This window comes from Macrobrachium nipponense, chromosome 42, assembly GCF_015104395.2.
Source record: "Macrobrachium nipponense isolate FS-2020 chromosome 42, ASM1510439v2, whole genome shotgun sequence".
NCBI classification, from domain to species: Eukaryota; Metazoa; Arthropoda; class Malacostraca; order Decapoda; family Palaemonidae; genus Macrobrachium; species Macrobrachium nipponense.
In genome coordinates, this window is record NC_061103.1 from 10554186 (window position 1) to 10567070 (window position 12885).

Sequence of the window (12885 nt, forward strand, 5' to 3'; positions counted from 1 at the left end):
TTTACACCAGTACGATGCTGCTGTTAAGAAACTGGCAAATTTCCTGAAGGAAACAAACACTCGAACCATGACAGTTAATTTAGCTATATCCTTCTTCAGATCCCTGTTTGAAAAGGGTCTAGCAGCTAGCACTATTACCACTAATAAATCAGCTTTAAAGAAAATCTTCCAATTTGGTTTTAAGATATACTTAACAGACTCCTACTTTTCGTCTATTCCTAAAGGCTGTGCTAGGCTCAGACCTTCAGAAAGGCCGAGCTCAATTTCATGGTTCTTGAATGACGTTCTCAAACTGGCTTCAGATACTGACAACGATTCCTGCAACTATATAATGTTATTGAGGAAAACTATTTTTGTTAAGCTTGGCCTCAGGAGCCAGAATATCAGAACTGTCGGCTCTTTCCAGAGCCTCTGGACATATAGAATTTCTCCCCTCAGGAGAAGTCCTATTATCTCCAGATCAAGTTTTTGGCAAAAAATGAGACCTTAATGAGATGGGCCCCTTGAAAGGTTCCCTCCCTCTTCCAGCAAGAGCCCTTCTCTTGTCCAGTGACGGACCCTTGAACGAGCCTATCTGTCCAGGACATCATCTAGATCCTCAGGCCCCCTCTTTATGAGGGAGAAAGGTGGCACTATTTCAGAAAGGTGGCACTATTTCAATAAAAGGGATTAGGCAACAAATCCTGTATTTTATTAAACAAGCTAACCCTGATTCATTCCCCTGAGCATATGACATCAGGGCAGTGGCCACCTCTATTAATTACTTCCAGCATATGAATTTCGATGACTTAAAGAAGTACACGGGCTGGAAATCGCAGACAGTTTTTAAACGTCACTACTTAAAGTCCTTAGAATCTCTTAAATTTCCGGCAGTGGCAGCGGGAAACATAGTTTCCCTGACACTGTCCAGTAGTCGTAGTCGAAGATCCAGATCTCCTTTCTTCCTGCCTCACTAACATTTCCCCTAACCTTACCGTCAGGTTCAATTGTATTTTGAGCCTTAGCTGCCTTAAAAGGCTACATATAGTGATATGCCCCTTATTTTTATGCTAGGGGCACTCACACTTGTAAATATTGCTTCAAATTGTGACTGTTTAGTGTTATTCTCCCTTATTTTTTTGCTAGGGAGACACACTCATATGTATTATAAGTTATTATATCATTTATCTTAAGAAATGTAGTGAGTTATCCTCTCTTATTTTTATGCTAGAGTGTCTCACTTGTACATACTACCTCATAGAATCTAGTTTTAAGTTATCATAAGTTAGTTTAAGTCTACCTTTAAGTCCAATTATATGTTTTAAACTAACATTTGTTACATTAGGTTAAGTTACACCTTAGTTATGATAACTTTGTAAATATTTCAACTAGATTATATTCATTTATTTTATTTTATTTTTGTTTTATTGAGACCCTATTTTATTCTTCCAATCTTGTGCTAATTCTCTCGTACTATTTCACGAAGCAACACAAACTGGGCCTAGAAAAGGGATTTTGACGAAGGAAAAATCTATTTCTGGGCAAGGGTTCGTGTCGCCCAGTGAAATCCCCCCTGTGTTTCTCCCACCCTTGCGCCCAAGATTAGCCTTTAACTTCAAGGATGGCCACGAGAGGCGCTGCAGTCGGCGTGGGAGGGTGTGTAGTAGTAGTTGCTGACGCCGTCTGTGCATCAGCTCTCTCAGGGAGGGGGATTTTGGTGAAGGAGTACTCTAAATGGCAAGAGGTTCGTGGTAGTGGTCTCACTCACCCTTGTACCATACCAACACCCTATTTTTATTTTGGGTGAGCGAGTCAGTAACTCTGACATCCCCCTATTTTTGTTTTTTCTCTGGTAATGTTAGTATCATTTAGCTAGAAATAATGAACTTAAGGATTATTTCACTGGGCGACACGAACCCTTGCCCAGAAATAGATTTTTCCTTCGTCAAAATCCCTTTTTTACGAGCACGGGGTCTCCCGGGCGAATATCAGTCCTTCTCCTGGGTCGAGAGTCGTGTTTGGAGTGTAGAGCGGAAAGATATTCTCTCCTCCAGTGTTCGTGAAATGCCTTCAGAGTGTTTGTCAACATGAGATAACAGTCTCTGAGCTTGCTGGCGGTCAACATCTGGTTCAATTCTTTTGGCAGGATTAAAGAGGCCATCAGATTGATGAGATGTCCTTGCAGTAGGTGGGAGGGTGTGAGGACTCGATCCTCTCGCCTGTCTCCACTGTACATGAGTGGTCGATTGTTGACCACTGCTTCAGCCTCCTTCACCAACGTTCACACGTGCTCCTCTGGAAATGACTTCTTGAAGGCTACCTCGAGCCTGCGTTTCGCTACTCCTATCAACCTCTCGAAGAAGCCTCCCTTCCAAGGTGATCATGGCGTCCAGAAACGCCACTGAATGCCAGTCCTCCTCAGGAACTCCTGGACATTATCCTCTTCAAACAATCCCTGCAGGAAGTGGCTGGCTGATCTGAACATCTGGTGGTTGTCAGAGACGATGAGTGAAGGAGCGCCATGGGTCGCGCTGAATCATCGCAAAGCCAAAATGAATGTTACGGCTTCCAGATTGCTGCAAAACTCCAGGTATACTACATGCCCTGGTGGTCATACAGGTAATGAGTAGAATGTCCTGCTTCCTCAGTGGCGTGGACAGGACCTGTGTGGTCTACTCCGACGTATTCGAACGGGCGACTAAGGTTCACTCTTTCTTTGGGTAGTGGAGGCGGTGGTGGCTGCGTCAGTAGGGGCTTGAAGGCGATTATGCAGGCTCTAAACTGCCCAATGACTTGTTTTGCTCGGACTCTCAGTTCGGGTGACCAACATTCCTGACAGAAAAGACCTATGAGTTCATTGACACAGAGATGCAAATAAGTTATGTATGTCCTAAGTAAGGTGCCATTGGCAGGCAATAGAACAAGTGACTTTCTACAATGGTTCTCATCAAGATTTCTAGTTTGCGTGTACACAATTCCATCTACAAGGCATAGATTTAGTTGTTTTATAAAATTGATCACATCCTTAGCAACTCTAATGTTAAGTCTCTAAATAAGCACAGGTAATGGCTAAATATTTTTGCTGTTCTTATCCTACTAACATCAAGAAAGGGGACTTATTTAAATTCAGAAATTTGAGTACCAATTTCATAACTCAACAAAACAGGAAACTCTACTCCCCGTTCCATAATTTCCCATGTCTCGCTGGGTTCTACCATAGCGACCTCTTCCCTAATTTCATGGAGGGCCATGGCAACAGTCGCAGTCACAGGCTCTGACAAACAAGACGTCCTCTGCTAGTTTTGGCTCCCCAACACAATGCAGAAAAATGGGACCACTTGCCACAACTGGATCCGTTTCAGTTCTCTCAAGGTGGCCCCTCTCGACAGGATATCAGCTGAATTCTGACGGGTTGGCACGTGCTTCAAGGCCATGTTGTTATCCTGTAGGGTAAAAAGAATCTCGCCCACCCAATTGTTGATGAATACGTTCTTGTTATCCCTATTACTATTCACCCAAGTGATTACCATTCAGCTATCCATCCGGATCTCAGTGATTTCAGATGTTTAGCTAACCTATATCCCAACAATAGCTTAGCACTAGACTAGCGTAGGTACAAGAAACTGGGATGCGTAGTGGAGTCAGCAGCGGTGCTGTCCAGCACGGGTAGCAGCAGAAATTGTAACTAAATAGAATGATGCCCTCACAACAACAAAATTTGGACTTTCGGGTTGCGGCTCCAAACAAAAATTGAATTTACGAGCATGAATGTTCATACATTTGAAAGTTCGTAAGTAGAGGAGTGTTTGTACACCGTTAAGATTGGACCCAACACTGAAGGCATGATTTAACATAAAAAGTTACCCTCGCTCGACCGTATTGGGTAATCTATACTTCTACAGGTGGAGTGGCATGCTGTCCAACTCCACATTCCTGCAAAGTTATATAAAACCAGTGGTATCCACAATTGCAAAGCCATGCCAAGGACGTTAAGGGAAGTAAGTAAAAGAGTTAAAGGTCCCAATCTGCAGAGAGAATAGGCGTAAAAGAGCATACTCTCTCCTCTGCAGTGGATCCCTAATCTCCCACCTCGTCTAGGGGTTGGGATCAGGGGTTTGTCAAATGCCTAACAGCTCAACATAATGGTTCCTATTATTTTCATCTCTTTCTCTGAGATTCTGTCACATGATTTCTTCTCTAGTTTTGGAATACTAAATTATACGAAGAATTTAGTCTAACAAATCACTTTTATCATTTAATTTTTACTACTGAAGTATAAATAAATTACTATTTACAAAAAAAGTCTAAATACCTGCAAGGCTACTAATGTCATAAATGTGAAACTTAACAAAAGATGAAGACTTACCAGAAACTTCTTCAAAGGTCTGGATATATAAAGAACAACAAAGTTACCATGAAAAAATCAAAGCCCCACCCCTAAAATGGAAAATAATAAACCCATATTTAAACACTGGTACTAATTAAAAATAACAAATAATAATAGGTTACAGATATGCTGGTTACGCCTAAAATAAAATTACCAAGCCTAATATCAACTAGTTTTTCAAAACGAAAAATACATACAAACACTTCTTAAAAGTCTTTAAAACAATAATGATGTTAATCTGTAAAGTCTGTAATCATATGTCAAATTCAGGTCTTTCAGGTGGAAACAGAACGATAAACTTAGGGTATTATAATCCTGATTAATTTCTTTAATTTTCAATTTTCTTTTACCCCCTCTATCCTTATACAGCCAATCTAAATTCAACTTCTATTTTATTCTAAATAATTGTTCTAAAGTGTTCCATTGCGACTGTGCCAAGCAGGCACACACACCTTAGGTAAAATAGGAATTTTACTGCCATACATCATGACTATTTATTAGTATTCCTAATGTAAATATGGCCAAATACTGTTGGGTGAACCGATTCCTTCAAAGTGCTCTGATATATTCTTGTCTATAATACCTATATTACTTTCGATATAAATCTAACTTTCAGATTTCTCATGACTTAGTGAAATTTCTTGGAATTTATGAAAAATATATATATGATTCAGTATGAGGTTACACACACACAATACATACATATATATATATATATATATATATATATATATATATATATATCATATTCAATATACTGTTTGTTTGTTACGCGTCAGCACAGCAGAGAAGATAACATGCGTTAATCAAAAGAAATCACCAACATATATGACCTATGACCTACGATAAATATTCGCACTGGTTAGAACCAGTATGCCTTACATTCACAGAGAGAGAGAGAGAGAGAGAGAGAGAGAGAGAGAGAGAGAGAGAGAGAGAGAGAGAGAGAGAGAGAGATATGGCAGGCATACCAAAAGATATTCAAGCTGCCACACATTTAATCTTTCAATTAGAAGTTATTAACATTTTATTATTGATATTACAGCTCTCTCTCTCTCTCTCTCTCTCTCTCATTTTATTATTGATATTACAGCTTTCTCTCCCTCTCCTAGGTTTTCCAAATTCAACCTCTGATCCTATGTAAATGTTGATTATTGTTTTGTTACTTTTTCCAGATAAACCATCCTTTACCTAAAATACCTACCTGATTGACTACCACAAATCGTAACTAATTTTATCATACCAACTTGCAGAAATTTCTACCATATGATAAAGATATTTTTTTATGGATAAATTCCATCCCATTTAATCTGACTGAAAAGTAGAGCAAAGTAGAACATTCATCAATGACTTATTAAATCAAATACCTAAAAACTGTAAACGTCCATTCTTATCAGCACCCATCATTTTTACTCCTAAGAGATCCATCACTTGATTTCACTTCTAGTTACCAACAAAACAAAATATAAAAAATTTTTCCCAACTCATTCAAACAACCATTAGCTCAGGTAAGCCTATTTTGCAAGAAAAGTCTATCCAACTACAAAGCAACAGATGTCACGAATATGAAACTTCACACAGGACAAATGACTTGTGGGAACTTCTTAGAAGGTCTAATAAATGTAGAAAGAAATAAAAGCCTTTAAAAGGGGAATAATCACCATAACATTTACAGAAATGCAATAAGTATAGAAAATAACAATAGATAAATATATTGATTACGCCCTAAAATCAACTTTTCATCAACTAAATTTCTTAAAAGGATATAATTAAAAAGAACCTAACAAAAATTCTTTAAATTATCATGTTAAAGCTCGAAAAGATTAAGATTATAATTTATTATTACAAGAAAAAGAAAAAACTTAGATCTTAAGTTCGCATTCATTTCACTAACTTTCAAACGTTTGCCCCTATTACTCCCTATGCAGTCTATCTACTTATCTGTTGTAATTCATTTTAACTAGTTATTTCTCTCCGGTGCTACAATGAGACTGGCATCTCACACACACTTACCCTCAGGTTAAATAAAATAGGCATTTTACTGCTATGCACCATAATAGTTAATATAGCCAAATGTTAATATGGCCAATGGATAAATGGCAAATGCATGGACTAATTCTAATGTCATCTAAGTGCTCTGATACTTTTTGTCTATAGTACCTATGACACTTTGGAAATAAATCTAACTTTCAAATACGTCATGAATCGATGAAATTTCTTGGAATTTATGAAAAATTATATATATATATATATATATATATATATATATATATATATATATATATATATATATAGTATATATATATAAATATAATAATAAATATATATATACATATTGGTGGGCATATATATATATATATATATATATATATATATATATATATTATATATATATATATATATATATATATATTTATATATATTTTTTCGCCACAATGTGTTAGTTTGCTACGCATCCATGAACACCGCAGACAGAAAATCACATAACTTCCTTAAATAAATGACTGAAGAAATTATAAACAAGTGTGCTCAATTATAATGGTCACACTAGATACAATAAGTATGCCTTATATTCAAAGGAGAGAGAGAGAGAGTAGAGAGAGAGAGAGAGAGAGAGAGAGAGAGAGAGAGAGAGAGAGAGAGAGAGAGAGAGATTAGCATACCAACAGAAATTGGCACTGCCACTTATTTAATCTTTCATTTAGGAATGATTAACAGATTCAATTGTTACAAGTTTCAGATGAAATAAACAGTTACTTTAGACGAACTACTACTACTATTACTAGTACTACTACTACTACTACTACTACTACTACTATCTCTCTCTCTCTCTCTCTCTCTCTCTCTCCGTTACCTTTCAAAATCTAACCTCTGACTCTGTTCAAATATGGATTAATTTTTCATTTAGTTTTATGTGCCTTTGCTAAAAGATTTTAGATTTATTAAAATTTCCTAAACAACCAACATTTTCCTAAAATACTTACATAATTAGCTATAAAAATCATTACTAATTCTATCATACCAACTTACGGAAATTGCTACCTATAATTTTACCTCTTTCTCAAAGACTCTATCATTGGATTTCACCTTCACTATTCGAATACAACAAAATACGTACAGATAATTTCTCTCAAATCATTCACAATACCTCAAGACAGACAGACTATTTAGTATTGAACGTCTTAACCCCATACAAAGCAACTGATGTCACAAATGTGAAACTTTACAAAAAACGAAGTACTATTGGAAACTTCCTTTGAGTGTCTGGATGTAGTGGGAAAGAAAGAAAGACTTTTAAAATGCAGGTAGTACTAGGAATAGCAAATCTGCGCTCATCGGTGACGCTAGATGCCATAGTGGAGAGAGTCAAGTTTCTCATTGGCTCTGACCCACTCATCTCTCACGAACTCCCATGCAAAAGTAAACAAAGTGGCTTACAGGATTACCTGCCTATTTCAACACCATGGCGTTCTTAAAAGGCGAGAATTTCGGTCCTAATATATTAGTTTCAAGATATAAACTAATCCGGGATCACCACACCCAGGGAACTTACTGACACTCCAACCAGGGTTATTTCCACCGCAAGTGCCAGTCAACCCCCCACGGCGAGTGACTGCCCACTCCCCTTGGCTAACCCCCCATCCATGCAAATGATCAGCGCATTCATCTCCCATCTTCGTGAGTAGCCATGGATACTTTAAACATAATCTCTTGGAATATTTTTGGCCTCAAGGGGAACATTCCTCTCCTAAACATGTTCTGCAAAAACTTCAAAGGCATCATTGCATTGCAAGAAACGCTCCTCTGGCCACATGACCTTGCCATCTGCGATTCAATTCATGAAGACTTCAGAACCTTCTCGACTTCATCGATGCAAGTTACAGACCAAATCATAGCCGGTCGCCCACCGAAAGGGGGCCTTTCTTTCCTGTGGCACAAATCGTTAGACATTATGATAATGGTGATGACCTACAGGAGTGCTGGGGCTTCAAGTGACAGTAGGGAACTTCAAAATCCGAGTATGCGACATTATAGCTAGGTCCAAAAGAGCTAGTACAATTGAGCTTGTGCGACAAAATGGCTAGTTCCATAATAGCTAGTACCAAAATCGCTAATGTGACAAAATAGCTAGTTATACATTTGAGCTGGTACAAAAAGAGCTGTTAACCAAAATAACTAGTTTCAAGAAAATGGTGTGTTATTTCTACTTCATTTTTTCTTTTAATCCTTTTCTTATCTATGGAGAAAAAAGTTAGTAGTATTCCACCCTTCATCATGGAAGTTATAAAGTCCCAGAAAAGGAAAAGATTTACTTAGCTACGATGGATATTTGTACCCACCCAAAAAAATACAACGAACAAACCAGCCAGAACTGGAGATGTGTAATGAATGATTGTAGAGGAACATTGAAAACTGCGCCGAACTACCAGAAAAGTGTGAAGTAAAATTGGACAAGAACATAATCTGCCCCAGATCCTGCGAGGCAAAGTGTAGAATTGCTTTAGGGAAAATGAATGAGCAAGCTTCAAATTGTGGTGCACCACCACGAAGAGTTATTGCTGCTGTAGTACAAGAGCTGGATGACGAAGCAATGGGTAATGTCCCTAAAAAAAAGAGCGTTCCAAAAACGTATTCAACGTAGACGTAAGGGTGAAGGCCATTTCCCTGAACCTTTATCAATTAACGAATTGATAATTCCAGAAGAATTTAAAACTTTTACTATAAACGGAAATACAGAACCCTTCTTACCGAGTGATGTAACAAGCTATTCAAAGCGAATAATCATATTTGCAAGCCAGCATATGCTCGATCAACTTGCTAATTCAAAAACATGGATGTGTGATGGAACTTTCAAAGTCGTTCCTAGAATATTTTATCAATTATATATGATCCATGTTGTTAGAGAAAACTTTCTTTTCCCCTGTATTTATGTTATGATGCCTGATAAGGCTCAGTCAACGTATGAACGGGTATTTCAGATTTTAAAAGACAAACGCCCAGACTGTGACCCTGAAAACGTAACCTTAGATTTTGAAAAGTCTGCTATCAATGCTTTTCCATGACAGTTGCTAGCCTGATGTAAACATTAAAATGGGTGTTTCGCTTTCAGCTATTACAGTCAATATTGGAGAAAAATACAAATCACGGGATTATCAAATAGCTATATATCTGATACCAACTGCCGTCTTTATTGCAAGATGCTGGCTGCTTTGGCGTTTCTAATCCAGATGAAGTGACAGATGCATTCGAAGAGCTAAATGAAGACCTCGAACATCTACAATTGGATGAAGAAATGCAAATATTATATGACTATTTCGAAGACACACACATTGGTAGACGACAGAGAAGAAGAAGAAGATTACCTTTATTTCCCATTGAATTGTGGAACGTCCGGGAAAGAACACAAAACGACAGAACAAGGACAAATAACAAGTTAGAGGGATGGCATCGTGCTATTCAGGGAATGTATGACTGCTCATCCAACCGTATGGCGCTTTTTTCAAGGAATTAAAAAAGAAGAAGCACATCAGAGAAGCAATCTAATTGCGTATATCAGTGGGCAATTACCTGTCAAAAGAAAGACTAAGGAAATTAACGATAGACTGAAAAACTTGATTAGCAAGCACACAAATAATGATATATCTGCTAAAGATTTTTTACGAGGAATAAGCTATAACATAACATATTCAAGTTTTGTTTTTTAACATTTTCAGTTAAAAATAATAAATATGATGAGACAGGAGAAAACTTATTTTTTACTTTCTACCTCAGTAATCAACGTAAACACACACACACAGTTTTAGCAACACTACATTTTCTGGAAACAAGCTATTTTGGTTAACAGCTCTTTTTGAACCAGCTCAAATGTACTACTAGCTATTTTGTCACAATGGCGATTTTGGTGCTGGCGATTTTGGTGCTAGCTATTATGGAACTAGCTATTTTGTCGCACTAGCTCAATTGTACTAGCTCTTTTGGGCCTAGCTCTTTTGGACCTAGCTCTTTTGGATCGCTCCCCTAAAATCCAAATCATTAATGTTTATATGCCATGGGAAAATAAAAATAATTTTGATCATTACTGCATGATCCTAGGGGAGTTACACAGTATTATTCATGATTCTCCTGCTGATCATATTTGTATAATCGGGGACCTTAATTCTCAACCCACACAATAATTTTATAATGAACTTACTCGTTTCTGTCAAAATCATGCTCTCCAAATTAGCGATGCAATGCTCCTCCCTACCTCCTCCTATTCATACGTACATAACAGAGCGGACCCAATTACAACCTCCTGGCTGGACCACTGCATCACATCTCCACAACTTCATGATTCTATTGACCTGCAATATTCGCTATGATCTTGCAACGGGCTACAATCATATCCCATTACAGGTGTCATTCAGTACCCCATCCCTCCCTACCGTGAACCCCCTAACTGATAGCCCACCAGCGGTAAACTGGGATTTTAAAAACCAACCCAGATACTTTAGGGCAACCACGAAAACCAGGTTGCGGTCAATAGTTCAACCAACAGATGCCTTACTTTGTACTAACACAAATTGTAGAAATGACCACCACAGGAGGGATCTGAATGAATTCTATTCGAACTTAATCTCCGCTAAGCTTGCTTCGGGCAGGACTGCCTATAGATTTCGTCAAGGTAATTCTCGTAATATACCTGGATGGAATGACTTGGTTAAAGATCTGTATACATACTCACGAGAAATGTTTTTACTGTGGAGGCAAAATGGTAGCCCCAGGGAAGAGCACACTGCATTACTAATGAGACAGGAGAGAGTGCAGTTCAAACTTGCACTTAAGCACTGCAGGTTAAATAAAAAACAACTAAGAGCTGATGCAATGTCTAGAAACTTAGAATCTGGTGATTATTCTCGTCTTTGGAAAGATATCCAGTCCTTAAATCCCAAAACTAAAAAGCTATCACAGAGAGTAGGGGAAGCAGTCGGAGACGAAGCTATCGCAAGTATGTGGGGCGATCACTTCAACAATATCCTGAATTGCATAAATGATCAAGATTCCGAAGGGATGTAGATAATCTCCTTACTGACAACATCTAATTTCATTTTGCAGACCGTATTGCGCCAGGTAACATCAGCAATGCCATAAACAGCCTACCTAATAATAAATCGCCCAGCTGTGATGGTCTTCCTGCAGAGGCCTTAAAATTCTGCCATCCAATAATTTACATTTTGCTAGCTGCCCTATTCAATGCGTGCATAATTCACCGGTTTCTTCCAGACTCCCTACTCTTAGTTCACTTGATACCATTAATCAAAAACAAGCTAAAGGATGCAGCTGACCCTGGCAACTACCGGCCGATTGCAATCACAACGATCGCATAGAAGATACTCGAGTCGGTTCTTCTAGTGAGACTTCTTCCTTTTCTACACACCACTGACAACCAGTTCGGGTTTAAAGCAAACCACTCAACCGACACCTGCACCTACATACTGAAAGAATTGCTGAACTACTAACTATCATCAGCCTCTCCTGTTTTCCTTTGTTTTGTAGATGTGAGAAAAGCATTTGACAGAGAAACTACCTGAAGCTCTTCCTGAAGCTGCATAAAGGGGCACACCCCTGTATCTAATTGGCCTTTTACATTGCTGATTCTCCACACAGCAATTCTGTGTCAAATGGGGTAATGTATTATCGTACACCTTAGGCTCCCTAAACGGGCTTCGGCAAGGGGGCATTCTCTCTCCATACCTGTTTAATACGTACACAGATGCCTTGAATGTCAAACTGAACTCACTCCCAATCGGATGCACCGTCAATGAAACAACTATAAACAACCCCTGTTACACCGACGATATGGTTCTGATTTCCCCATCAGTGCAAGGTCTCCAACGACTCATCGACACTTGCCGCCAATATGCAGAGGAATTTGATATAATCTACAACGAAACCAAGACCCAGTGCATGTTGCTGCTCCCGAGATCACTTAAGCATATTGCAGAACCACAAATTTTCCTTGGAAACCATCAGCTGGAATTTGTGCACGAATTTCCGTATTTGGGTCACATTATCACCGACGACCTAAAAGATACGGCAGACATTGAACAGAGGCGTCGTAAACTATATGCAGCTGGCAACATGATTGCAAGGTTTGCCTTCTGTCACCGAGACGTGAAACTGCTGCTCTTCCGCTCGTACTGCTACAGTATCTATGGGTGTTCCCTCTGGACGAACTATACCCGAGAGACCATGAGGCGCATCACGGTTGTGCACAATGAACATTCTGGAGACGCCTCACAAACAATCCCTGCTACCACTCCGCCACACAGATGTTCATAGAAAACCACCTGGACAATTTAAAAATCATTGTTCGGCGAACATTGTCCAGTCTGGTAACCCGAGTGAGAAACAGCAGCAACTCGCTCATACAATGCATCCTAAGGAGTGAAGCAAGCAGATCTAAACTGTGGGAAAGATGGGAAAATGAGGCCTCTGTCCCCTAAAGGACCAAATCTCTGTATTGGCAAGATGTCATC